Genomic DNA, 26553 nt, shown 5'->3' on the forward strand with positions numbered 1-26553 from the left:
CTAATATCTGGCTTTTCTTCCAACCTTCTTCTCTTCTTGAGAATGAAACATAAATAAACCAAAGGAATAGTTAGATCTCAAGCCGGGTGGGTGTTGGGCAGCCAGGTTGTTGTCTCTGTTGGCATCAATGTCTGTCAGACCCTGACACAGCTCCATTGGGTGGGTGGTAGAGCGGGCACCCAGAGATGACATGGTTGTTCTGCTCCACATTCACAGGCTGGTTCTGGCGGAGGGAGGGAGCCTCCATCTATCTCCACATGCTGGCATTGAAACGCCCAACTCCAGTACCAAGTCTGTTAAGCTTCACCCATGCTCCTATGGGTAGGTCAGACCCTGGACAGCTTTTATCTGGTGTTTTAATAAACCATCTGACCCTCAACCACTCACACCCCCCACCCCTTCACCGTTGTCCACCTGTTACCTGCCATGATGGACACAAAATGCTGGAGTAACTCAGCAGGTCAGGCAGCATCTCTGGAGAATTGGGAATAGATGACGTTTCGGGTCGAGACACTTCTTCAGACTGTTACCTTCCATACTTTGTCTTGTTTCTCCTCCAGCGTTCTTCTGCCTCCCCCCCCCCCCCCCTCCGCCACTCCTACCTTCAGTCTGTAGTAGGGTCTTGACCCAGAAGGTCACCGATCCATGTTCTCCAGAGATGCTGCCCGACCCACCGAGTTACTCTGGCAGTTTGTGTCCTTCTTGCATTCGCAATGTTCCCAACCTTTCCCATTCCAATCTCCAGCCTGGGAGATTTATTCAGAACACGCAGCGTACTCTAGGGTTGAAATTTATCCTGCCTGATATTAATAATGAGCAGTTTGAACGTCTTCCTATGAAGATGCTTTGTCCGTGATTTTAATGAATGCAAGCTCATTTAAAATAAATGACCTTGGTTAAAAACTGCAGGTAAAGACAGGCGAGGATATGTTGATGTTAATAACGTCTCCATTCCTTCAATGTTCTTTGTGAGATCTGTTTCGAGTGCGCACCTCAGCTTGTTCAATTCCACGCGTTGCTCATGTGGTAACGTGCCGATAAGCTGTAAACATCACAGACCTCTGGCAACTCTGGGCAGGAGTGCGAAGTACACTTAAGCCCCTGTCCCACTTTCCCGAGTTAGTCACGAATTTTCCCCTTGCTTCAAACTCGGAGAATGTCGGTAGTGAGTCCGTAGCGAGGCCGTAGACGTCCGTAGATATTTCGTAGCGGCTCGTAATGCCAACCGTAGGTACTTGGGGCATCAGGTAAGTCGGGACATTTTCTCAGCATGTTGAAAAATGTCCACGAGTAAAAGAAATAGCCCCGAGTGCCTACGGCTGGCTATTGCCATAATTCTCCCAGTTTGAATCACGGGGAAAACTCGGGAGAGTTCGTGAGTAACTCGGGGAAAGTGGGACAGGGGCTTTAGACAGCTGCTTTAATTTAGTTTGCAGATGCAGCAGATGCAGATGCAGCCACAGCCAGGCAACTTATATGTTTCAATAAGATAACCATATAACCATATAACCATATAACCATATAACAATTACAGCACGGAAACAGGCCATCTCGGCCCTACAAGTCCGTGCCGAACAACTTTTTTCCATTAGTCCCATCCATATGCCTATCCAATTTATTTTTAAATGATACCAACGAACCTGCCTCCACCACTTCCACTGGAAGCTCATTCCACACCGCTACCACTCTCTGAGTAAAGAAGTTCCCCCTCATGTTACCCCTAAACTTTTGTCCCTTAATTCTGAAGTCATGTCCTCTTGTTTGAATCTTCCCTATTCTCAAAGGAAAAAGCTTGATCACATCAACTCTGTCTATCCCTCTCATCATTTTAAAGACCTCTATCAAGTCCCCCCTTAACCTTCTGCGCTCCAGAGAATAAAGACATAACTTATTCAACCTATCTCTGTAACTTAGTTGCTGAAACCCAGGCAACATTCTAGTAAATCTCCTCTGTACTCTCTCTATTTTGTTGACATTCTTCCTATAATTGGGCGACCAAAATTGTACACCATACTCCAGATTTGGTCTCACCAATGCCTTGTACAATTTTAACATTACATCCCAGCTTCTATACTCAACATCCCAGCTTCTATACCCTCTCATCCTTCTAAACTCCAGAGTGTACAGGCCCAGCTACTCCATTCTCTCAGCATATGACAGTCCCGCCATCCCGAGAATTAACCTGTTTTGTAGTCAATGTCCACTATGTTCTGTGTACTGAAGCAAAGCAAGAATTTCATTGTCCTATCAGGGACACATGACAATAAACTCACTTCAACTTGAACTTGAACATAAAAACAGCTTTTTTCCACGAGTAGTAGCTCTATTCAATAGACAATAGACATTAGGTGCAGGAGTAGGCCATTCGGCCCTTCGAGCCAGCACCGCCATTCAATGTTATCATGGCTGATCATCCCCAATCAGTACCCCGTTCCTATCTTCTCCTCATTTGCCCTGACTCCGCTATTTTTAAGAGCCCTATCTAGCTCTCTCTTGAAAGCATCCAGAGAACCTGCCTCCACCACCGAGGCAGGGAATTCCACAGATTCACAACTCTCTGTGAGAAAAAGTGTTTCCTCGTCTCCTTTCTAAATGGCTTACCCCTTATTCTTAAACTGTGGCCCCTGGTTCTGGACTCCCCCAATATCGGGAACATGTTTCCTGCCTCTAGCGTGTCCAAACGGCCTACTCCTGCACCCTATTGTCTATTGTCTATTGTCTAAGAGCTCTCCCGATTTAAAAAAAAATCAAACTAGTGGTAAGTACGTAGAATGTGCGTAGCGGGTATGTTGGAGCTCGGGGACGTATCTTAGCGGCTTGTAACGCTAACGGCAGGTACTCGGGAAGACTCGCTAACGGCAGGTAAGCACGGGAAGACTCGTGAAGATTTTTCAACATGTTGAAACATGTGCACGAGAGCCCCGAGTACCGACGAGCGGCCATTACCGTAAATCTCCGAGTTTGAATCAGGGGAAACTCGGGAGAACTCTTGAATGAACTCGTACAGTGGGACAGGGCTTTAACGCAGCACTCAATGCTTGAGTAACTCATCACTTAAGCAGGGAACGATTATGGCAAACGTTTTGGGTTGGGACCCTACTTCAGATTAGTTCAGTTTAGTTTAGAGATACAGTGCGGAAGCAGACCCTGGGGACAATTGGCAAGTATACCAAGCCCATTGACCTACATACAAACCTGTACGTCTTTGGAGTGTGGGAGGAAACCGGAGATCCCGGAGACAACTCACACTGGTCACGGGAAGAAGTGACCAGCCACGCACCCATAATCAGGACTGATCCCGGGTCTCTGGCGCTGTAAGGCAGTAACTCTACCGCTGCACCACCATGCTGCCAATATTGAGATGGAGTATCAGCTATACCCTTACTGAACTGCACATGGAACTCAAGGGACCTAGTGGACTGCACTTCTTCCTATTTCTAATTATTCTCTACTCCCATGCAAATGAGATTTTGAAACTTAAAACCATTTCAGACCACACAGGTTACCAGTAATATAATTCTCCTTGGTCCTTTTCACCTGAGGAGCAGACTGGTGCGATCATGCCAAATACTAATGCATCTCCTGTTTTAATAGCAGGCATTATTTCAGTACCTCCTGAATTATTTAACTTCCTGAGATCAGCGGTAATATCTCCATTAGACTGAAACATTAGGTAACTATGAGTCAGGAAGTAAGTAAGTAAGTAAGTTTAAGTAAGTAAGTAAGTTTATTGGCCAAGTATTCACATACAAGGAATTTGCCTTGGTGCTCCGCCCACAAGTAACAACATGACATACAGTGACAGTTACGAATGACTCAGAAAACACTAAACATTAATAATAATAAAACATTAATGATAAAACACCATTGATCAAGCATGTGAACCAACAAAATACCAGATCAAAGGGAGGCTACAGATTTTTGGCTGTTGAGTAGAGCAACTACTCGTGGATAAAAACTGTTTTTATGTCTGGCTGTGGCAGCTTTGACAGTCCGGAGTCGCCTTCCAGAGGGAAGTGATTCAAAGAGTTTGTGGCCAGGGTGAGAGGGGTCAGAGATGATCTTGCCTGCTCGCTTCCTGGCCCTTGCAGTGTACAGTTCATCAATGGAGGGAAGGTTGCAGCCAATAATCTTCTCTGCTGATCGGACGATTCGCTGCAGCCTCCAGGTGTCGTGCTTGGTGGCTGAGCCAAACCAGACCATGATGGAGATGGTGAGGACAGACTCTACGATGGCCGTGTAGAATTGGACCATCATTGCCTGTGGCAGATTGTGTCAAAAGACCTTCACATTGCAAGCATATTCTTCCACCTGTGACTCTTACCTTTACCAGAAGAGCTAACTAACTCTGCCTTGTGGTTTCACCCAGAGACTGGGGAACACCTTTGGAAGGTTAATCACGTCATGTAGGATTGCACAGGTGGTGCGGCGTTAGAGCTGCTGCCTCTCAGCGCCAGAGACCCGGGTTCGACCCTGACTTCGGGTGCTGTCTGTGCGGTGTTTGAACGTTTTCCCTGTGACCATGCGGGATTTCTCCAGGCGCTGCGGTTTCCTCCCACATCCCAAAGGCGTATGGGTTCGTAATTCTCGAAATTCTCGAGTGTGTAGAATGGGAAAGTGGGATAAGAAAGAACAGTGCGGGCTGTCGGTGGTCAGTGCAGACTCGATGGGCCGAAGGGCCTGTTCGCACACAAGGATAGGCCCAGGTTGAGGTTGAGGTTTGTTATTGCCACATGTACCGAGGTACAGTGAAAAGCTTTGCTAACAAAATATATTAGATATACCATGCATAAATACAGTCGAGTCAAAATCAAGTACATCTGTAGATGTTGGTGAGATATGTTGGGGACATGCTGAACTCCCTGACCCTTCTAAGGTAGTAGGTGTGCTTTCTTGGTCTATATTGTTCTATAACAGAGCAGCTCTGTTGAGAGATACAACGTGGAAACAGGCCCTTCAGCCCACAGAGTCTATGTCTACCTGTACACCAAGTCTATGCTAACCCACTCGCGCATCCTGCATACTTGGGGCAATTTGCAGAGACCAGGTAACGTGCAAAACCCGCATGTCTTCGGAGTGTGGGAGGAAACCGGAACACCCGGAGAAAATGATCACAGGGAGAACGTGCAAACTCCGCACAGGCAGCACCCGAGGGTTGAGATCGAAGGCAGCTCTCCGATGCTGTGTGGCAGCAGCTCCTGCACTTCAAACACATTTCACTGCTCCAAATAGATGTGGAGCAGCCTGAGCATTTGATAAGATGTTCTATGCAAGGAGCCTTTTCCTTTCTTTCCCTTGTTATTGTCCCGCAACACTTTCAAAGCCGCCTCCATAATTCTGTTCGTGAAGAATAGGCTGTCAAATGAAGCTATAAATCTCCACGGGGAAAAAAGCCATATAAATGAAAGACTGAACAAAAACGTCAGAGTGCCATGGAGCTAAACAAGCCCTTCATCCCACCTTGTCAATGCCAACCATGTCGATCCATTTGCCTGCATTTGGCCCAGGGCCCTGCAAGCTCTTTCCATCCATAAATCTGTCCAGACCTCATAAAAAGGTTGGAATCGTATCCGTTATATAACTTCTTCTGGCAGCTCGGTCCGGATACGAACTACCCTCTGTGGAATTCTCGGCCTCAGAGGGCGGTGGAGGCAGGTTCTCTGGATGCTTTCAAGAGCTGGATAGGGCTCTTAAAAATAACGGAGTCAGGGGATATGGGGAGAAGGCTGGAACGGGGTACTGATTGGGGATGATCAGCCATGATCACATTGAATGGCGGTGCTGGCTCGAAGGGCCGAATGGCCTACTCCTGCACCTATTGTCTATTGTCTATTGTGGGGATTGCTTGCCGGCAGGGACTCGAAGGGCTAAAGTACCTGTTTCCAGGCTGCATCTCAAAACTAAACTAAGCTAAACTCAATTCTTTCCACAGCTTGATGCTACAATTCTATTTCTCCCTCGTTCCCTGGCCAACACTCTTTGATATCTCTCTTTGATGCATTCCTCTGGCATCCTCTTATCTATCATGATTGAATCATCTTTGTCGACTATCATAATGCATTTAGTATAACCACTGGCACGCAACATGACATAGCAATGCCTCGAAAACAAATTATTTACTCAGTATCACCTTTGCTGTTTGCAGATGGTTATTTTATTGTGAAAGATGCATCTTCTAGATGCGCTGGGACACATCCTCAGTGATGTGACCTGGGGTCATCGGGTGTTTCGGGTCTCACAGCATCAGATACCCTCGCCCAGGCGACCCAGCCGGGTTTGATCAGGCCCCGACTTGTGTCCCAGCAGCTACAGCCCACGGATCAGCCCTCTTAATCCAACGCCACCTAGTGCCTTTCACTGCGGCTTGGCTTGCGGATTGAATGGCCCTCTTCTTTGCCAGCCCCGCAATGCCCCACTGGTTGAGGACTTTGCAGAGTGACGGTCCTACAAAGCCTCTACAGCCCACCTCTACGGGCTCATAGCATGTCTTCCATCCGCTGTCCTGGCACATCTCCACCAGTTCCTGGTACTTTGCGCGTTTCCTCTCGTTAGCCTCTTCAATACGCTCTTCCCAGGGCACTGACAACTCCAGAATGATCAGCTGTTTTGTCACTTCGGAGGTGAAGATCGTGTCTTAGAGATACAGCAAGGAGACAGGGCCCTACAGCCCAACGAGTCCAAGCCGACCATCGATCACCCGTTCATGCGTGCTCTGTCATCTGCTCCCCTCCTCAAGGGCAATTCTACAGGGGGTCAATTAGCCTACAAACCCGCACGTCTTTGGGTTGTGGGATGAGACCGGAGCACCCGGTGGAAACCCACGTGGTCACAGGGAGAACGTGCAAACTCCACACATAGAGAAGGTACCCGAGGTCAGCATCGAACCCGGTTCCCTGGTGCTGTGTGTGAGGCAGCAGCTCTACCAGCTGTGCCACCGTGCACAAATTGCCTGCCCCATTTCTGAATGTGACATCCCGCCCGAAGCCCTTCGTTGGCTATTAACACTCTGGGCAGTCTCAAGACTACAAATAACATTGCCATTCGTCAATAAGTCAATCTTCTAGCCATCTATATACTACAGTGGTGCAGTGGTAGAGTCGCTGCCTCATAGCGCCGAGACCCGGGCTTGATCCTGACCACCAGTGCTATCTATCTGTGTGGAGTTTGCACGTTCTCCCTGTCAAGACTGAACTTTCTCCGGGTCCTCTAGTTTCCTCCCACGTTCCAAAGATGTGCAGGTTTGTAGGTCAATTGACTTCTCTAAAGCCCCTAATGTGCGGTTGGATGAAATACAACTAGTGTATGGGTGATCGATGGTCGGCATGGACAATAGACAATAGACAATAGGTGCAGGAGTAGGCCATTTAGCCCTTTGAGCCAGCACTGCCATTCAATGTGATCATGGCTGATCATCCACAATCAGTACCCCGTTCCTGCCTTCTCCCCATATCCCCTGACTCCGCTATCTTTAAGTGCCCTATCTAGATCTCTCTTGAAAGCATCCAGAGAACCTGCCTCCACCGCCCTCTGAGGCAGAGAATTCCACAGACTCACCACACTCTGTGAGAAAAAGTGTTTCCTCGTCTCCGTTCTAAATGGCTTACTCCTTATTCTTAAACTGTGGCCCCTGGTTCTGGATTCCACTCGGTGGGCCAAAGCTGTATTTCAAAACTAAACCAATTAGAGATACAATTGGTTACTCCAGCAAATTGGAGGAGCCGCACCTCATATTTCGCTTGGGTAGTTTACACCCCAGCGGTATGAACATTGACTTCTCCAATTTCAGGTAGTCCTTGCTTTCTCCCTCCTTCCCCTCCCCTTCCCAGCTCTCCCACAGCCCACTGTCTCTGCCTCTTATTTTCTTCTTCCCAACCCCCCTACCTCCACACCAGTCTGAATAAAAATCTCGACCCGAAACGTCACCTATTTCTTCTCCATAGATGCTGCCTCCCCCGCTGAATTTCTCCAGCATTTTGTATCTTCCTTCGATTTATCCAGCATCTGCAGTTCTTTCTTAAACAATCAGGTACCAAAGAAACAGAACATCTTAAGAAAGTTGGTTGAATATATTCAGCGAGAAGGAGAAAATTAAACAAAGGCTGCGTGGGATTATTTTTCTTCCCTTGTTAATTTGAGGCGCATGGAACTGTAAGCAGGCAACTGAAGACAATGGCAGAGATAGAACGCTTCCTTGTCCTGTTTCTAAAGAAATGAAAAGATTCAAAACCATCGCGTAAAGATTGGATTTGATAAGATCGCTGCAGACAAATGGAACACACAAAAGGCAGGCAGCCTCTTTGTCAGCTATTCCATTTTGCATTGCACACACTGAACGCAACAAGAGAGGCGCAGCGGTAGAGTTGCTGCCTTACAGCGCCAAAGCTGCGGATTAGATCCCGACTGCGGAGATACAATTGGTAATCTGAGGAAGGACATTCTTGCCATAGAGGGAGTACAGAGAAGGTTCACCAGACTGATTCCTGGGATGTCAGGACCCTCATATGAAGAAAGACTGGATAGACTCGGCTTGTACTCGCTGGAATTTAGATTGAGGGGGGATCTTATAGAAACTTACAACATTCTTAAGGGGTTGGACAGGCTAGATGCAGGAAGATTGTTCCCGATGTTGGGGAAGTCCAGAACAAGGGGTCACAGCTTAAGGATAAGGAGGAAATCTTTTAGGACCGAGATGAGACTTTTTTTTTCACACAGAGAGGGGTGAATCTGTGGAATTCTCTGCCACAGAAGGTAGTTGAGCCCAGTTCATTGGCTATATTTAATAGGGAGTTAGATGTGGCCCTTGTGGCTAAAGGGATCAGGGGGTATGGAGAGAAGGCAGGTACGGGATACTGAGTTGGATGATCAGCCATGATCATATTGAATGACACTGCAGGCTGGAAGGGCCGAATGGCCTACTCCTGCACCTATTTTCTATGTTTCTATGTTTCTAGAACCTGATAGAGTTTTTATTTCTAATCAAGATAGTCTGGGCGAGGATCTCATGTTCATTTTAGACAATAGACAATAGACAATAGGTGCAGGAGTAGGCCATTTGGCCCTTTGAACCAGCACCGCCATTCAATGTGATCATGGCTGATCATCCCCAATCAGTACCCCATTCCTGCCTTCTCCTCATATCCCCTGACTCCGTTATTTTTAAGAGCCCTATCTAGCTCTCTCTTGAAAGCATCCAGGGAACCTGCCTCCACCACCCTCTGAGGCAGAGAATTCCACAGACTCACCACTCTCTGTGAGAAAAAGTGTTTCCTCGTGTCCGTTCTAAATGGGTTTATCCTTATTCTTAAACTGTGGCCCCTGGTTCTGGACTTCCCTCAACATCGGGAACATGTTTCCTGCCTCTAGCGTGTCCAAGCCCTAAACAATCTTCCAAGCCCTTAACAACCTACCGATGGCAGGTTGCAGACTATTCCAATCCTTTTGATAGCTATAACTTTGGTTCCGGTGAGGAAGTTTCTCTCAGGTTAACACAAGTCTTTTTTTGTAACTTTTGCCTTTAAACAGGCTTAAAAAAAAGATTTGCATACCTGCCATTCAGCTACGAGAAATATACTTGGACTAAATCTTCTTGCAATTAAACGTAAGCGATTCAGGCAAGCTCGCTGGTGAAACTTGATGGGCAAAAATACCACTCGCGTTCATATGAATTTTATGCACGGATGTGCATCTTTCTAAAGTTCAAATTACAGATTCCTTTTTTTTTGATGGAAAGAGCAAAGGGAGTAAAAATCAGAGCCCTGCCTTGAAACAAAACCTTGAAAAGCCTCACTGAAATTGGAGTTACAATGGTGATTTAAATTGACATGCCATTCGGAAGATAGGGGTGGGAGAACAGCTTGTAATAATGAGAGCTGAAGGTGTACCTTCCAATATAAATGTTAAACACCTTGCTGGATGAAAGGAAAGTGAAACGTACTTTCAATATCAATGAGGTATGTTGTATCTATAGAATCTATATCATGCTTCTCACATAATACATATTTTAAGGCTGCTGGTCTTTTTTTATTTTGGGAATGCAGTTTCCATCAGTGTCTGTTTCTCATGAAACATAGAAACATAGAAAATAGGTGCAGGAGGAAGCCATTCGGCCCTTCGAGCCAGCACCGCCATTCATTGTGATCATGGCTGATTGTCCCCAATCAATAACCCGTGCCTGCCTTCTCCCCATATCCCTTGACTCCACTAGCCCCTAGAGCTCTATCTAACTCTCTCTTAAATCCATCCAGTGACTTGGCCTCCACTGCCCTCTGTGGCAGGGAATTCCACAAATTCACAACTCTCTGGGTGAAAAAGTTTTTTCTCACCTCAGCCTTAAATGACCTGCCCTTTATTCTAAGAGATCAGAATATGAAATAATTGGAGATAGACACAAAGTGCTGGAGTGATGGGCCTGTCCCACTTACGTGACTTTTTCAGCGACTGAAAATCCAGCGGTGACCAGAACAAGGTACGACTCTTTGGGCGACTACTCACGACCATACAGGCTTCACCCCGCGACATGTCGCCTGTATGGTCGTGAGTCGTCTCCTCAGTCGCCCAGAGGGTCGTAGCGTCTTTCTGGTTGCCGCTGAATTTTCAACATGTTGGAAATATTCGGCGACCTATGACTGGTGCCGGCAGTCGCCAAAAAAGTTGTGTAAGTGGGACAGGCCCTTCACTCGACAGGTCAGGCAGCATCTCTGGAGAAAACGGATGGGTGACCTTTTCGGGTTGGGACCTTTCTTCAGAATGAAAGTAGAGGGAAGGGAACCGGAGATTGTTGCTGGCCCTACTTTGTTCTGGCCTTTCCTTACCTTCTGTTCCCTCCCCTCTTGAGTCAGTTTTGGTCATCCGTTATCAGAAAGATGTTCACAAAGATAGACAGTGCCGTGGTAACTCAGCATCTCTGGAGAAAGCCATGATCACATTGAATGGCGGTGCTGGCTCGAAGGGCCGAATGGCCGCCTCCTGCACCTATTGTCTATTGTCTATAAAGATGTTGTAAGCTGGAAAGAGTGCAGAGAAGATTTACGATGTTGCCAGGACTCGAGGGCCTGAGCTATAGGGAGAGGTTGGGCAGCCTAGGACACTATTCCTTGGAGCGCAGGAAGATGAGAGGTGATCTTATAGAAGCATACAAAATCACGAGTGGAACAGAAAGGGTTCACATGCACAGAATCTTTTACCCAGAGTAGCGGAATCAAGAAGCCGAGATCATAGATTTAAGGTGAGCGGGGAAAAAATGTAATAGGAACCTTAGGGGCTTTAGTGGGTGTATGGAAAGAGTCACTGGTCAGTGACGAGGTAGTTGAGGCAGGTACTATCACAAGTGCATGGACAGGGTAGGTTTAGAGGGATATGGGCTAAACGCAGGCAGGTGGGACTAGTGTAGATGGGGCAAGTTGGGCCGAAGGGCCTGTTTCCATGCTGTATGCCTATGACCCGAGAAAGAGAGGAAGAATGATAGACAATAGACAATAGGTGCAGGAGTAGGCCATTCGGCCCTTCGAGCCAGCACCGCCATTCAATGTGATCATGGCTGATCATTCCCAATCAGTACCCCGTTCCTGCCTTCTCCCCATATCACCTGACTCCGCTATCTTTAAGAGCCCTATCTAGCTCTCTCTTGAAAGTATCCAGAGAACCTGCCTCCACCGCCCTCTGAGGCAGAGAATTCCACAGACGCACTACTCTCTGTGATAAAGGTCTTTACGATTCCAAAAGTGGGGAGATGGCCTCTGAACATGCGGGGCATCTAAGGGTTAAAGATGTGATTCGGCCATTAATTAGTGGGATAATCAGTGAGCGTGGGGAATGTGGAGCCTTCATGGGTTGTTTATTCCACAGAGTTGCAGATGAGGGGAGAACAAGTTGAAGTATATAAAATTCGGATAAATATATACTGCAGATAGAGGCATACATCGGGTAATCAGTCAGAACCTTTCTCCCAGGATGGAAATGTTATAGACCAATAGACAATAGGTTCAGGAGTAGGCCCTTCGAGCCAGCACCGCCATTTAATGTGATCATGGCTGATCATCCCCAATCAGTACCCCGTTCCTGCCTTCTCCCCATATCCCCTGATCCCCTGATTGCAACGCAAGAATTTCATTGTCCTATACAGGGACACATGACAATAAACTCACTTGAACTTGAACTTGAACTCCACTATCTTTAAGAGCTGAGGTGAAAAAAAAGTTTTCACCCAGAGAGTTGTGAATTTTTGGAATTCCCTGCCACAGAGGGCAGTGGAGGCCAAATCACTGGATGGATTTAAGAGAGAGGTAGATAGAGCACTAGGGGCTAGTGGAGTCAAGGATTATGGGGAGAAGGCAGGCACAGGCTATTGACAGGGTCACAATGAATGGCGGTGCTAGCTCGAGGGGCCGAATGGCCGCCTCCTGCACCTATTTTCCAATAATTTTCTATAAAAGCTATATCAAACTCTCTCTTGAAAGCATCCAGAGAACCAGCCTCCACTGTCTTCTGAGGCAGTGTATTCCACAGATTCACAACTCTCTGGGTGAAAATGTTTTTCCTCATCTCCGTTCTAAATGGCCTCCCGCTTATCCTATGCTATGGCCCCTGGTTCTGAACTCCCCCAATATCGGGAACATGTTTCTTGCCACTAGCTTGTCCAATCCCTTAATAATGTTTCAATAAGAAAACCTCTCATCCTTCTAAATTCCAGAGTGTACAAGCCCAGCCGCTCCATTCTGTCAACATATGACGGTCCCGCCATCCCGGGAATTAACCGCATGAAAAACGAGAGAGCATACCTTTAACGTGAGAGGGGCAAGGTTTAAAGGAGACGTGGGGGGGAGGAAGGGGGCACATGGATCACTTGCAGGCAGTGAGGATTAGTGTTTACACAAAGTGCGGTGGGTGTATAGAACAAGCTGCTGGAAGACGTACTGTAGTTGAGGCAGGTACTATCGCAATGTTTAAGAAACCTTTAGACAGGTTCATGGATAATAAAGGTTTACAGGGATATGGACCAAACGCCGACAGGTGGGACTAGTCTTGATGGGACATGTTGATTGGTGGGCAAGTTGGGCGGAAAGGCCTGTCTCCATGCTGCATGGGGCTATGACTATGAATGAAGTCCTCTAGCCTGCCCAACCTCTCAATACAGCTCAGGGCCTGGAGAGGCGTTGTCTCTCCTAATTTGAGGAAGGACATTCTTGCTATTGAGGGAGTGCAGCGTAGGTTTACAAGGTTATTCCCGGGATGGCGGGACTGTCATATGTTGAGAGAATGGAGCGGCTGGGCTTGTACACTCTGGAGTTTAGAAGGATGAGAGGTTTTCTCATTGAAACATATAAGATTGTTTAGGGCTTGGACACGCTAGAGGCAGGAAACATGTTCCCGATGTTGGGGGAGTCCAGAACCAGGGGCCACAGTTTAAGAATAAGGAGTAAGCCATTTAGGACGGAGACGAGGAAACACTTTTTCTCACAGAGAGTGGTGAGTCTGTGGAATTCTCTGCCTCAGAGAACGGTGGAGGCCGGTTCTCTGGATGCTTTCAAGAGAGAGCTGGATAGGGCTCTTAAAAATAGCGGAGTCAGGGGATATGGGGAGAAGGCAGGAACGGGGTACTGATTGGGGATGATCAGCCATGATCACATTGAATGACGGTGCTGGCTCGAAGGGCCGAATGGCCTACTCCTGCACCTATTGTCTATTGTCTTATTGTCTATTGTCTCTCCAGGGTTTTGATTCACACAGATTTACCTGGCCTTGTGTGCAAACCAGCAGAAAAAGTCCAACACGACAACGCTCGGGTTTTTTCACATATAACATAGAACAGTGCAACATCAATGTTCAATGCAGTTTATCACTGTAGCTGCTCCCATCCAAACATGCAGGGCATCCCGCCACACTTCCAGCTCAAGAGCAACTGAGTGCACGATGCCCAGGCAGAAAAGTCGTCAAGAGAGTTTATTGTCATGTGTCCCAGATAGGACAATGAAATTCTTGCTTACATCCGATGTTTACAAAAATGTCTACATCTGATGATTCTGACCCCCTCTCTCTCTCTCTCTCTTCTCCCTCAGCTTTCGTGTTAACATGTGCTGTTTCCTTTATAATGAGCAATAATCTAATGGAACATATTTTGTTTACACCTTTAGATGTCCAAAATATGATTTAAAACTCTATTCCATATGTAAGGGGCTATTCAGCAATGGAAGGGTTTATTTAAGCTTATTAGTGCCTATTGGCAACAAAGAGAGCAATTTTCTACGGGCCTCCCATTGTGTCTGAGCCAAATACATTCCGAGCACGCTTTGGACATTGGCGCTGTACTGTAATTACCCAATGTGAAGTCTCTTTTCCATATTATAGATTGATCTCAATTCTCTTGCTGTTTTAATTGCACTAAAAGCAATTTGAGCACATTTTTTTTTCACACACTTGCAGCAGAGTAGCAGATTTAAAGAGTGGGTGAAGAGTAGGCGTTGTCTCTCCAGGGTTTTAATTTACACAGATTTACCTGGTCTTCCATGCAACCCAGCAGTAAAAGTCCAACACAACAACGCTGGGCTATTTTCACGTACAACACAGAACAGTGCAGAGCAGGGGCAGGACCGCAATGTCTGTGCCGAACATTCAGATTCAGATTCAGATTCAGATTCAGATTCAATCTTTATTGTCATTGTGCAGTGTACAGTACAGAGACAACAAAATGCAGTTAGCATCTCCCCCAGAAGAGCGAACATAGAATAATGAGCAGTAAATAATATATATATGTACAAACAGTAGTAGTAGTGCAATTATTCTGGGGGAAGGAGTGTCCGGGGGTGGGGGGGGTGACTGGCAATCACCAAGGTGCAGAGTTAAGTAATATAACATCCGCAGGGAAGAATCTGTTACTGGACCTACTGGTCCGGCAACGGAGAGACCTGTAGCGCCTCCCGGATGGTAGGAGGGTAAACAGTCTGTGGTTGGGGTGAGAGCAGTCCTTGACAACGCTTGCTTTGGACAGACTCAATGGAGGGGAGCGAGGAACCGGTGATGCGTTGGGCAATTTTCACCACCCTCTGCAGTGCTTTCCGGTCGGAGACAGAGCAGTTGCCATACCATACTGTGATACAGTTGGTAAGGATGCTCTCGATGGTGCAGCGGTAGAAGTTCACCAGGATCTGAGGAGACAGATGGACCTTCTTCAGTCTCCTCAGGAAGAAGAGACGCTGGTGAGCCTTCTTGACCAGAATTGAGGTATTGTGGGTCCAAGAGAGGTCATCGGAGATGTTGACCCCCAGAAACCTGAAGCTGGAAACACGTTCCACCTCCGTCCCGTTGATGTGGATGGGGGTGTGCGTGTCGCCCCTAGACTTCCTGAAGTCTACAATGAGCTCCTTGGTCTTCTTGGAGTTAAGGGCCAGGTTGTTGTCAGCGCACCATGCTGCTAGGAGCTGGACCTCCTCCCTATAGGATGTCTCCTCTACACGCTGCAGAATATATTTGCAGCATCATAGGGTCAGACAGTGGAAACAGGCGTCCCTTGTAGCCAGGGTCCGGAGGGCAAGGAGCACCGCCCCTCCACCTAGGGTCCGTAGGGAGAGGAGTGGCTCTGCTGTCAGTCAGTGACCGAAGGACTGGTGACGGGATCGAGGGAGTGGGCAGGCCTGGTTGGGTTGCTCCTAGGCCTGGCCTAGCTGGCCATCCGTGACTAAAGGCGCGAGGCGGAAGAGGGCTTTGCCCGAGCCAGATGCTTGCCCCACATCCAGAGAACCGGCCTCCACCGCCCTCTGAGGCAGAGAATTCCACAGACTCACAACTCTCTGTGAGAAAAAGTGTTTGCTCGTCTCCGTTCTAAATGGCTTACTCCTTATTCTTAAACTGTGGCCCCTGGTTCTGGACTCCCCCAACATCGGGAACATGTTTCCTGCCTCCAGCGTGTCCAAGCCCTTAACAATCTTATATGTTTCAATATGTCAAGGATTTATGGACAGGACGGTGGCATAGTGGTAGAGCTATTGCCTCACAGCGCCAGAGACCTGGCTTCCATCCCGACTACGGGCGCTGTCTGTACGGAGTCTGTACATTCTCCCCGTGACCTGCGTGGGTTTTCTCCAAGACCTTCGGTTTCCTCCCACACTCCAACGACGTGCAGGTTTGTAGGTTAATTGGCTTGGTATGAACGCAAAATTGTCCCTAGTGTGTGTAGGATTGTGTAAGTGTGCGGGGATCGCTGGGAATAGGCGGGACTCCAGGTGGGGCTCAGGGGAGACGAGTATGGGAGGTGGGAGAATAGGGGTGGGGGAGGGAGGTTTGGTTAGATGTTACCTAACTGATATTCTCACAAAAAGAGCACCTCATATTCCACTTGAAGTTCGACAAAAATGCTGGAGAAACTCAGCGGGTGAGACAGCATGTATGGAGAGAAGGAATAGGCGACGTTTCGGGTCAAAATCCTTCTTCAGATTGATGTCGGGGGGGGGGGGGGGGGGGGGAGATTGCAAACCTCATGTGGTCCGCCCTGTTTCGACTAATGCAATCAACTCGACGTGCACAAACGGAAGATCAAATAGGACAAGTTGTCCAACAACTTTAGGCTGTGCACGCCACACGAGAGAAGAAGAAGAAGTAGGCTCGGGGGAGAGCTGGGAAGGGGAGGGGAAGGAGGGAGAAAGCAAGGACTACCTGAAATTGGAGAGGTCAATGTTCATACCGCTGGGGTGTAAACTAACCAAGTGAAATATGAAGTGCTGCTCCTCCAATTTGTGCTGGGTCTCACTCTGGCAATGGCGGAGAGACCCAGGACAGAAAAGTCGGATTGGGAATGGGAGTGGGAGTTGAATTGCTGAGCCACCGGGAGATCAGGTTGGTTATTATCAACTGAGTGGAGTTGGCGGAGTGAACCGAACTGTGCCAGACCAGAGCAATGTCTTGCACAGTTGCAACAGAACATTGCAACTTCTGTACTTCACATATTTACTGCATCCACTGTACCCGATGTGGCCTCCTGTACATCAGTCAAACCAAGGGCAGACTCGGCGACCATTTCAACAAACACTTACACTCTGCCCACCAAAGCCTGTCAGATATCCCGGTCGCTGGAAGATGTTTCCACTAGTGGGAGAGTCTAGGACCAGAGGCCACAGCCTCATAATAAAAGGATGTACCTTTAGCAAGGAGATGAGAACAAATTTATTTCATCAGAGGCTCATGAATCGGTGGAATTCATTGCGAAAGAAGGCTGTGGAGGCCAAGTCAATGGATTTTTGTAAGGCAGAGACAGATAGATCCTTGATTAGAGGCAGGTGTCAGGGATTATGGGAAGAGGGCAGGATAATGGGGTTGAGAGGAATAGATCAGCCATGATTGCGTGGCAGAGTAGACTTCATGGGGTTGTTTTTCTTAAGTGGGTTGGACAGGCTAGATGCAGGAAGATTGTTCCCAATGTTGGGGAAGTCCAGAACAAGGGGTCACAGTTTAAGGATAAGGGGGAAATCTTTTAGGACCGAGATGAGAAAAACATTTTTCACAAAGAGAATGGTGAATCTCTGGAATTCTCTGCCACAGAAGGTAGTTGAGGCTAGTTCATTGGCTATATTTAAGAGGGAGTTAGATGTGGCCCTTGTGGCTAAAGGGATCAGGGGGTATGGAGAGAAGGCAGGTACAGGATACTGAGTTGGATGATCAGCCATGATCATATTGAATGGCGGTGCAGGCTCGAAGGGCCGAATGGCCTACTCCTGCACCTATTGTCTATGTTTCTATGTTTCTATGACTGATAGCTTTCTCCTTGTATCTCAGCAGAGATCCAATTATTCTCATAATCCTCTGCTCACAACTACCAACGGGCCTTTGTCTTTGGTCCCAGATACACAGTGGGAGGAGATAATCCAAGGAAGGGTTCATCCTTCAATGACCTTGATATTAATTCTTCGGGTTTTACCATGGCTGCGTGAGTCCTTCAGCATCGATTATCTATATATCTCAACACTATAATCGGCACGATGGACTCCTCTCCCCGCTCAACGTCAATAAATAAATCTTTACATATTTCTGAGGCAGAGAATAAAAAGCTCGACTATAGGCCCCTGGTTGGTTATTAAAAGCTGATTCCAGCATTCTCTGAGCTGTGTAGACACTGCATGCCTTGCAGTCAGAAACTCTGCAACTTGTGTAATCTCATTTATTTTTATGTGCAATAAAGTGGAAAATGGCTGGAACATCATTTGAAATAGCTGATAGACGAGGTTAGGTGTTATTAAAATAAATTAAAAATTGATTCCTGCCGAATGCACGGGCAATAGCGATTTCATGGAATTTTAGATTTAATATTTCTGCGATTTAATAATACTGATATAAGGTAGCCTGTTTTCTGTCTCCAGTGATGTGCCGGCTTTAGTTACTGCCTGTCCATGAATATGGAAGAGGGATCTTTTATTGAGCAGTGTAAGACAAGGAGAGTTACGCGGGAAGAAAAGATAAGTCATTTTGTCCTTCACATCTAGGCCCACAGGAAAATAATCCCAAGAGACCGGCTTTGATCACGGTACGATGCGATAGAACTTTATTCATCCCAGGAGGGAAATTGGTCTGCCAACAGTCGTAAAAACACAACATGATGCATGAAACTGGAAATGAAAGTGATGAGGGGAAAGTCCAGGATTGGGGACGTTCAAAGATACGGAATGGTACCATTCGGTGCTGCCGTTTAGGCACAGCCGGTTCGCCTTTTCGGGGTGTTAGGGTTAGGGTTTTGGTGTGTTAGGGTTAGGGTTTCGGGGTGTTAGGGTTAGGGTTTCGGGGTGTTAGGGTTAGGGTTTCGGGGTGTTAGGGTTAGGGTTTTGGTGTGATAGGGTTAGGGTTTCCGGGTGTTAGGGTTAGGGTTTCAGGGTGTTAGGGTTAGGGTTTCGGGGTGTTAGGGTTAGGGTTTTGGTGTGTTAGGGTTAGGGTTTCCGGGTGTTAGGGTTAGGGTTTCAGGGTGTTAGGGTTAGGGTTTCAGGGTGTTAGGGTTAGGGTTTCAGGGTGTTAGGGTTAGGGTTAAGGTTTCGAGGTGTTAGGGTTAGGGTCAGGGTTAGGGTTAGGGTCAGGGTCAAAATTAGAGTTAGGGTTAGGGTTAGGGTCAGGGTTAGGGTTAGGGTTTCGGGGTGTTAGGGTTAGGATCAGGGTTAGGGTTAGGGTTTCGGGGTGTTAGGGTTAGGATCAGGGTTAGGGTCAGGGTTAGGGTTAGGGTTAGGATCAGGGTTAGGGTCAGGGTTAGGGTTAGGGTTAGGTTTAGCGTTAGGGTTCGGGTTCTGATGATTACAGATATTATAAACGGAGGCGCCGACACGGCGGCGCCGAAAAGTACCCAACCCCAAAGATAGGGTGGGGGGGGCGAGGGGAGTCAGTCTCCCCCACAGTAGATGGTGTAGATGATGAACAGGAAGGGAGAGAGGACCCTGAGTTGCTCGCCACCATGTCCAAGACACAGTTCCGTAGCCTGACATACTGTGGGCATCCAGTCAGGTAGTTGGTGATCAATGGAGCATCCACCCGCATCGTCCAAGCATCTTCAGTGCAGGCCAGATGGTGTTAAAGGCACTCACAAAATGTAGACTTTCAATCCCTTAAACATAGAAACATAGAAACATAGAAAATAGGTGCAGGAAGAGGCCATTCTGCCCTTCAAGCAAGCGCCACCATTCAATATGATTATGGCCCGGGTGCTGGACTGAACACAAAGCCCAGCCGGCGGGCCAGCTGAGGAGTTTTGGTATCCAACTCATGGACCAATGATCGGCCATGAGAAGGAGGGGGGGTGGTGGTGTCGGCGGTAAGCAAAGGTCCAAAGGTCGGACAGCTGGCCGGGCTGCCGACCGACGGGGCCACGGGCGAGGCGCTGCTGCTGCTGCTGCTGCTGCTGCACTCCATGGGCTGCACTACGTCGGGACGGGTGAGGTGGGGGCCGGACGCGACGCTCCTACCCGACAGTCCTCTCGACCCGAGTAGTAGCAGTCAAATACGGGACAAGGGCGGTCCCGTACGGGACAAACCAATTTAGCCCAATATACGGGATGTTACGGCTAATATTAAGGCATTTAAAGACTGCATGGATGAACTACAACAATTGTTCATCCCAGTTTGGCAAAAAAATAAATCAGGGAAGGTAGTGCATCCGTGGATAACAAGGGAAATCAGGGATAGTATCAAAACAAAAGATGAAGCGTACAAATTAGCCAGAAAAAGCAGCCTACCAGAGGACTGGGAGAAATTCAGAGACCAGCAGGGGAGGACAAAGGGCTTAATTAGGAAAGGGAAAATAGATTATGAAAGAAAACTGGCAGGGAACATAAAAACTGACTGCAAAAGCTTTTATAGATATGTGAAGAGAAAAAGATTAGTTAAAACAAATGTAGGTCCCTTGCAGTCAAAAATGGGTGAATTGATCATGGGGTACAAGGACATGGCAGACCAATTGAATAACTACTTTGGTTCTGTCCACTAAGGAAGACATAAATAATCTGCCGGAAATAGCAGGGGACCGGGGGTCAAATGAGATGGAGGAACTGAGTGAAATCCAGGTTAGCCGGGAAGTGATGTTAGGTAAATTGAATGGATTAAAGGCCGATAAATCCCCAGGGCCAGATAGGCTGCATCCCAGAGTACTTAAGGAAGTAGCCCCAGAAATAGTGGATGCATTAGTGATAATTTTTCAAAACTCTTTAGATTCTGGAGTAGTTCCTGAGGATTGGAGGGTAGCTAATGTAACACCACATTTTAAAAAGGGAGGGAGAGAGAAAACGGTGAATTACAGACCAGTTGGTCTAACATCAGTAGTGGGGAAACTGCTAGAATCAGTTATTAAAGATGGGATAGCAGCACATTTGGAAAGTGGTGAAATCATTGGACAAAGTCAGCATGGATTTATGAAGGGTAAATCATGTCTGACGAATCTTATAGAATTTTTCAAGGAAGTAACTAGTAGAGTGGATAAGGGAGAACCAGTGGATCTGTTGTATCTGGACTTTCAGAAAGCTTTCGACAAGGTCCCACATAAGAGATTAGTATACAAACTTAAAGCACACGGTATTGGGGGTTCAGTATTGATGTGGATAGAGAACTGGCTGGCAGACAGGAAGCAAAGAGTAGGAGTAAACGGGTCCTTTTTACAATGGCAGATAATGACTAGTGGGGTACCGCAAGGCTCAGTGCTGGGACCCCAGCTATTTACGATATATATTAATGATTTGGACGAGGGAATTGAATGCAACATCTCCAAGTTTGCGGATGACACGAAGCTGGGGGGTAGCGTTAGCTGTGAGGAGGATGCTAGGAGGCTGCAAGGTGACTTGGATAGGCTGGGTGAGTGGGCAAATGCATGGCAGATGCAGTATAATGTGGATAAATGTGAGGTTATCCCCTTTGGTGGCAAAAACAGGAAAGTAGACTATTATCTGAATGGTGGCCGATTAGGAAAGGGGGAGATGCAGCGAGACCTGGGTGTCATGGTACACCAGTCATTAAAAGTAGGCATGCAGGTGCAGCAGGCAGTGAAGAAGGCGAATGGTATGTTAGCATTCATAGCAAAAGGATTTGAGTATATTGAGGTGCAGGGAGGTTCTACTGCAGTTGTACAGGGTCTTGGTGAGACCACACCTGGAGTATTGCGTACAGTTTTGGTCTCCTAATCTGAGGAAAGACATTCTTGCCATAGAGGGAGCACAGAGAATGTTCACCAGACTGATTCCTGGGATGTCAGGACTTTCATATGAAGAAAGACTGGATAGACTCGCCTTGTACTCGCTAGAATTTAGAAGATTGAGGGGGGATCTTATAGAAACTTACAAAATTCTTAAGGGGTTGGACAGGCTAGATGCAGGAAGATTGTTCCCGATGTTGGGGAAGTCCAGAACAAGGGGTCACAGTTTAAGGATAAGGGGGAAATCTTTTAGGACCGAGATGAGGAAAACCTTTTTCACACAGAGAGTGGTGAATCTGTGGAATTCTCTGCCACAGAAGGTAGTTGAGGCCAGTTCATTGGCTATATTTAAGAGGAAGTTAGATGTGGCCCTTGTGGCTAAAGGGATCAGGGGGTACGGAGAGAAGGCAGGTACAGGATACTGAGTTGGATGATCAGCCATGATCATATTGAATGGCGGTGCAGGCTCGAAGGGCCGAATGGCCTACTCCTGCACCTATTTTCTATGTTTCTATGTTTCTAATATGGGACAGTTGGCAACCCTAATGCCGCCATATGGAGAACATGCAAACTTCACACAGACAACATCCAAGGTTGGGATTGAACCAGGGTCTCTGGCTCTGTGAGGCAGCAGGTCCACCCGCTGAGCCACTATGTCACCTTAAGAAAGAGAAATTGGGGCAAAATGTGATCTCCAACTCTTGGCATATGGTGGCCATTTTCTGTGGCCACGCCAAAATGTCTTCCTCCGATTAGTTAGTAGATCATGCGTTTATATGAAGCCACAGATAAATAATGCAGAGAAAAACTGCTGACGCTGCTAAATTCACCAAGAGCAAAACGCAACTGCACATTTTACATCTCCGCAAAACATTGTCACCTGAAAGCTTTCCTGACATCAGACCCATCATTTGTAAGGTGGCACGATTTATCAAAGGAGAGGAGGAGGAAGGGGAAAGAAATGTCCTTGATGTGTGCAAGTTAAGAAACAGAATGGTAATCCTTCTTTGATCAATTCGCTGTTGAGACTTGTGCGCCTTTGGCAAGACGAACATTTATTGCTCACCCAGCTTCATCAATGCTCTGGTTGCCACTGGGCATGCTGAGTTTCAATAGCTATTCCTTGGCATCTGTAGTGTGTGATCAAAATCACTGCACTGCCAGGCCGTTAGGTTGAAGCTTATTATTGTACTGTGCCAAAGAACTGTGAAAAGCTTTGTTTTGCATGCTGTCGAATCAGATTTGATAATACTGTATATAAATACAGTCACATTGGGTGGTGGGTGTATGGAACATAGACACATAGAAGCATAGAAAATAGGTGCAGGAGGAGGCCATTTGGCCCTTCGAGCCAGCACCGCCATTCATTGTGATCATGGCTGATCATCCCCAATCAGTAACCCGTTCCTGCCTTCTCCCCATATCCCCTGACTCCGCTATCTTTAAGAGCCCTATCTAGCTCTCTCTTGAAAGCATCCAGAGAACGAGTCTCCACCGCCCTCTGAGGCAGAGAATTCCACAGACTCACCACTCTCTGTGAGAAAAAGTGTTTCCTCGTCTCCGTTCTAAATGGCTTACTCCTTATTCTTAAACTGTGGCCCCTGGTTCTGGAGAGTGATTTGAATGAGCAATGAGCGTTTCGGGTCGAGACCCTTCTTCAGACTCTTCCTTCTCTCCATTGTCCCATTCCTTCTCTCCAGAGATGCTGGTTGTCCCGCTGAGTTACTCCAGCGTTTTGTGTCCACCTTCGATTTTGAACCAGCATCTGCAGTTCTTTCTTACACATTGAAGCATTGCATATGGATATGCAGGGAATGGAGGGAGATGTATTAAAAGACAAATATTATTCTAAAATAAAGCATCTTCGCTCAGTGACTCTTCGATCAAATCACTTCAGCCATCGTGGGAGGACATTCCAAGAATCAATATTGCTACAATCAGTTTAACTGGACCTGTTGGCAAGAGTCTTGGCCAAATGGTGCTGTTTATATCAAGGCCAGGTGATTGAAGATGTACTATTCAGTGAAACACAATGTTGAGCTTTTGTAGGTTGCTCTCAAGACTGGAAATTTGATCGGTCACCTTAGAGCACGAGTGGGCTGGTATCTGAATCCGTGCTGAGGAAGTCAATCTGGGCATTAAATTACGAGAGGCATTGAGGGTTGAAACTTATTCCCAGTGCGGAAATGGCAGAGACTAGAAGATATTGCCTGAAGGTGAGAGAGTGAATATCACCTGGTTGACACCCTTACTCATCGAGTCATAGAGTGATACAGTGTAGAAACAGGCCCTTTGGCCCAACATGCCCACACCAGCCAACAATGTCCCACCTACACTAGTCATAGAGTGATACAGTGTAGAAACAGGCCCTTCGGCCCATCTAGCCCACACTGGCCAACATGTCCCAGCTACACTAGTCATAGAGTGATACAGTGTGGAAACAGGCCCTTTGGCCCAACATGCCCACACTGGCCAACATGTCCCAGCTACACTAGTCATAGAATGATTCAGTGTGGAAACAGGCCCTTCGGCCCATCTAGCCCACACCGGCCAACATGTCCCAGCTACACTAGTCATAGAGTGATACAGTGTGGAAACAGGCCCTTCGGCCAATCTAGCCCACACCAGCCAACATGTCCCAGCTACACTAGTCCTACCTGCCCTCATTTGGCCCGCATCCCTCCAAACCTGTCCATGTACCTGTCTAACAAATGTTTGGATAGTCCCTGCTTCAATTACCTCCTCAGGCAGCTTGTTCCATACACCCAGTGCTCAGATCAATTTATATACAACTCCCTGACAGTAGTTTATTAAATAATGACGTTTCTTGGCCCAGTGAAACCCGATAGAAGTATTGTCATATGTGAAAAGGAGTAGAATTAGGCCATTCAGACTATCGAGTCGACTCCCCCATTCAATCACGGCTGATCATGGCTGATCTATCACTCGATCCAAAGCCCCCATCTCCCCATGAGAGGCATGGAGAGGGTAGACGGTCACAACGTATCCCCAGGGTGGAAATGCCTAAGACCAGAGGGCATGGCTTTACGATGAGAGGGGCAATGTTTAAAGGAGATGTGTGCGGCAAGTTTCTTCACACAGTGGGTGCCTGGAGCTCGCCGAGTGCATGGGTGGAGGAAGTCGATACGATAGTGGCATTTAAGAGACTTTTGGATAGGCACATGGATATGACAATAGACACTAGACAGTAGGCCATTTGGCCCTTCGAGCCAGCATCGCCATTCAATGTGATCACGGCTGATCATCCACAATCAGTACCCCGTTCCTGCCTTCTCCCCATATCCCCTGACTCCACTATTTTTAAGAGCCCTATCTAGCTCTCTCTTGAAAGTATCCAGAGAACCTGCCTCCACCGCCCTCTGAGGAAGAGAATTCCACAGACTCACAACTCTCTGTGAGAAAAAGTGTTTCCTCGTCTCCGTTCTAAATGGCTTACTCCTTATTCTTAAACTGTGTGGCCCCTGGTTCTGGACTCCCCCAACATCGGGAACATGTTTCCTGCCTCTAGCATGTCCAAACCATTAACAATCTTATATGTTTCACATGTCTTGTGTTTGCCCATCATTGAGCTCTTCTGAAGCCACCAGGGTTTAGTACATTAGCATCACCTGCAATCACCAGGTTGTCAAGTCAAGAGAGTTCATTGTCATGTGTCCCAGGTAGGACAATGAAGTTCTTGCTTTGCTTCAGCACAACAGAATATTGCAAGCATAAATACAGAACAGTTCAGTTCAATATACACATAAATAAGCAGATAAAGTGCACTAGGCTGTTACAGTTCAGTCTGTTTGTTGGTGAGTTTAATAGCCTGATGGCTGTGGGGAAGAAGCTGTTCCTGAACCTGGATGTAATAGATTTCAGGCTCCTGTACTATCTCCCCGATGGTAGTGGAGAGATGAGTGTGTGGCCAGGATGGTGTAGGTCCTTGATGATGTTGGCAGCCTTTTTGAGGCAGCAACTGCGATAAATCCCCTCGATGGTGGGGAGGTCAGAGCCGATGATGGACTGGGCAGTGGTCACAACTTTCTGCATCCTTTTCCGCTCCTGGACGTTCAAGATGCAGAACCAGGCCTCCATTAGTTTCCTTTTACTCTTCAATCTTATGCCTTCCCACTACCAAACTGACTGCAGTGTTCTCACTGCTGAGGGAACCAACCACCTATCTGAAAGCATATCTGAGGAAGGATGTGCTGGCGTGACGGAGGGATCAGACGAGAATGATCCCAGGGATGATTGGGTCTATGATGAGCGTTTGACGACACTGGGCCTCTGCTCGCTGGAGTTTTGCAGGATAATGGGGGACCTCATTGAAACTTACCGAATAGTGAAAGGCCTGGATAGAGTGGATGTGGAGAAGATGTTTGCCATGATCACATTGAATGGCGGTGCCTTCTCCCCACATCCCCTGACTCCGCTATTTTTAAGAGCCCTATCTAGCTCTCTCTTGAAAGCATTCAGAGAACCTGCCTCCACCACACTCTGAGGCAGAGAATTCCACAGACTCACAACTCTCTGTGAGAAAAAGTGTTTCCTCGTCTCCGTTCTAAATGGCTTACTCCTTATTCTTAAACTGTGGCCCCTGGTTCTGGACTCCCCCAACATCGGGAACATGTTTCCTGCCTCTAGCGTGTCCAAGCCCTTAACAATCTTATATGTTTCAATGAGATCCCCTCACATCCTTCTAAACTCCAGAGTGTACAAGCCCAGCTGCTCCATTCTCTCAGCATTTGACAGTCCCGCCATCCCGGGAATTAACCTTGTAAACCTACGCTGCACTCCCTCAATAGCAAGAATGTCCTTCCTCAAAGTAGTGGACCAAAACTGCAAACTGTTCGGTGTGAGCAAGTCGGGCCGAAGGGCCCGTTTTCGCGCTGTATGACTCTGCCACTGTCGAA

General features: G+C 47.3%; 2 protein-coding genes and 1 long non-coding RNA gene across 3 annotated transcripts in view; 1 reads left to right on the forward strand and 2 right to left on the reverse strand.

Annotated features, from left to right (window-relative positions):
* LOC116987847 (dedicator of cytokinesis protein 2-like) overlaps positions 1-26553 on the reverse strand; it is a 1012655-nt gene that overhangs the window by 547176 nt on the left and 438926 nt on the right. The gene's annotated exons all lie outside the window — the stretch shown is intronic.
* Positions 1-26553, forward strand: part of LOC116982653 (protein INSYN2B-like) — a 128964-nt gene that overhangs the window by 101801 nt on the left and 610 nt on the right. The window lies entirely within an intron of this gene.
* LOC116982665 lies at positions 614-23408 on the reverse strand. Its single transcript, XR_004414512.1, has 3 exons — positions 23397-23408; positions 6131-6135; positions 614-701 (listed from the first exon to the last, which is right to left on the reverse strand). It is a non-coding gene; the product is annotated as an uncharacterized LOC116982665 (long non-coding RNA).

This window comes from Amblyraja radiata, chromosome 1 (assembly GCF_010909765.2).
Source record: "Amblyraja radiata isolate CabotCenter1 chromosome 1, sAmbRad1.1.pri, whole genome shotgun sequence".
Lineage (NCBI taxonomy): Eukaryota > Metazoa > Chordata > Chondrichthyes > Rajiformes > Rajidae > Amblyraja > Amblyraja radiata.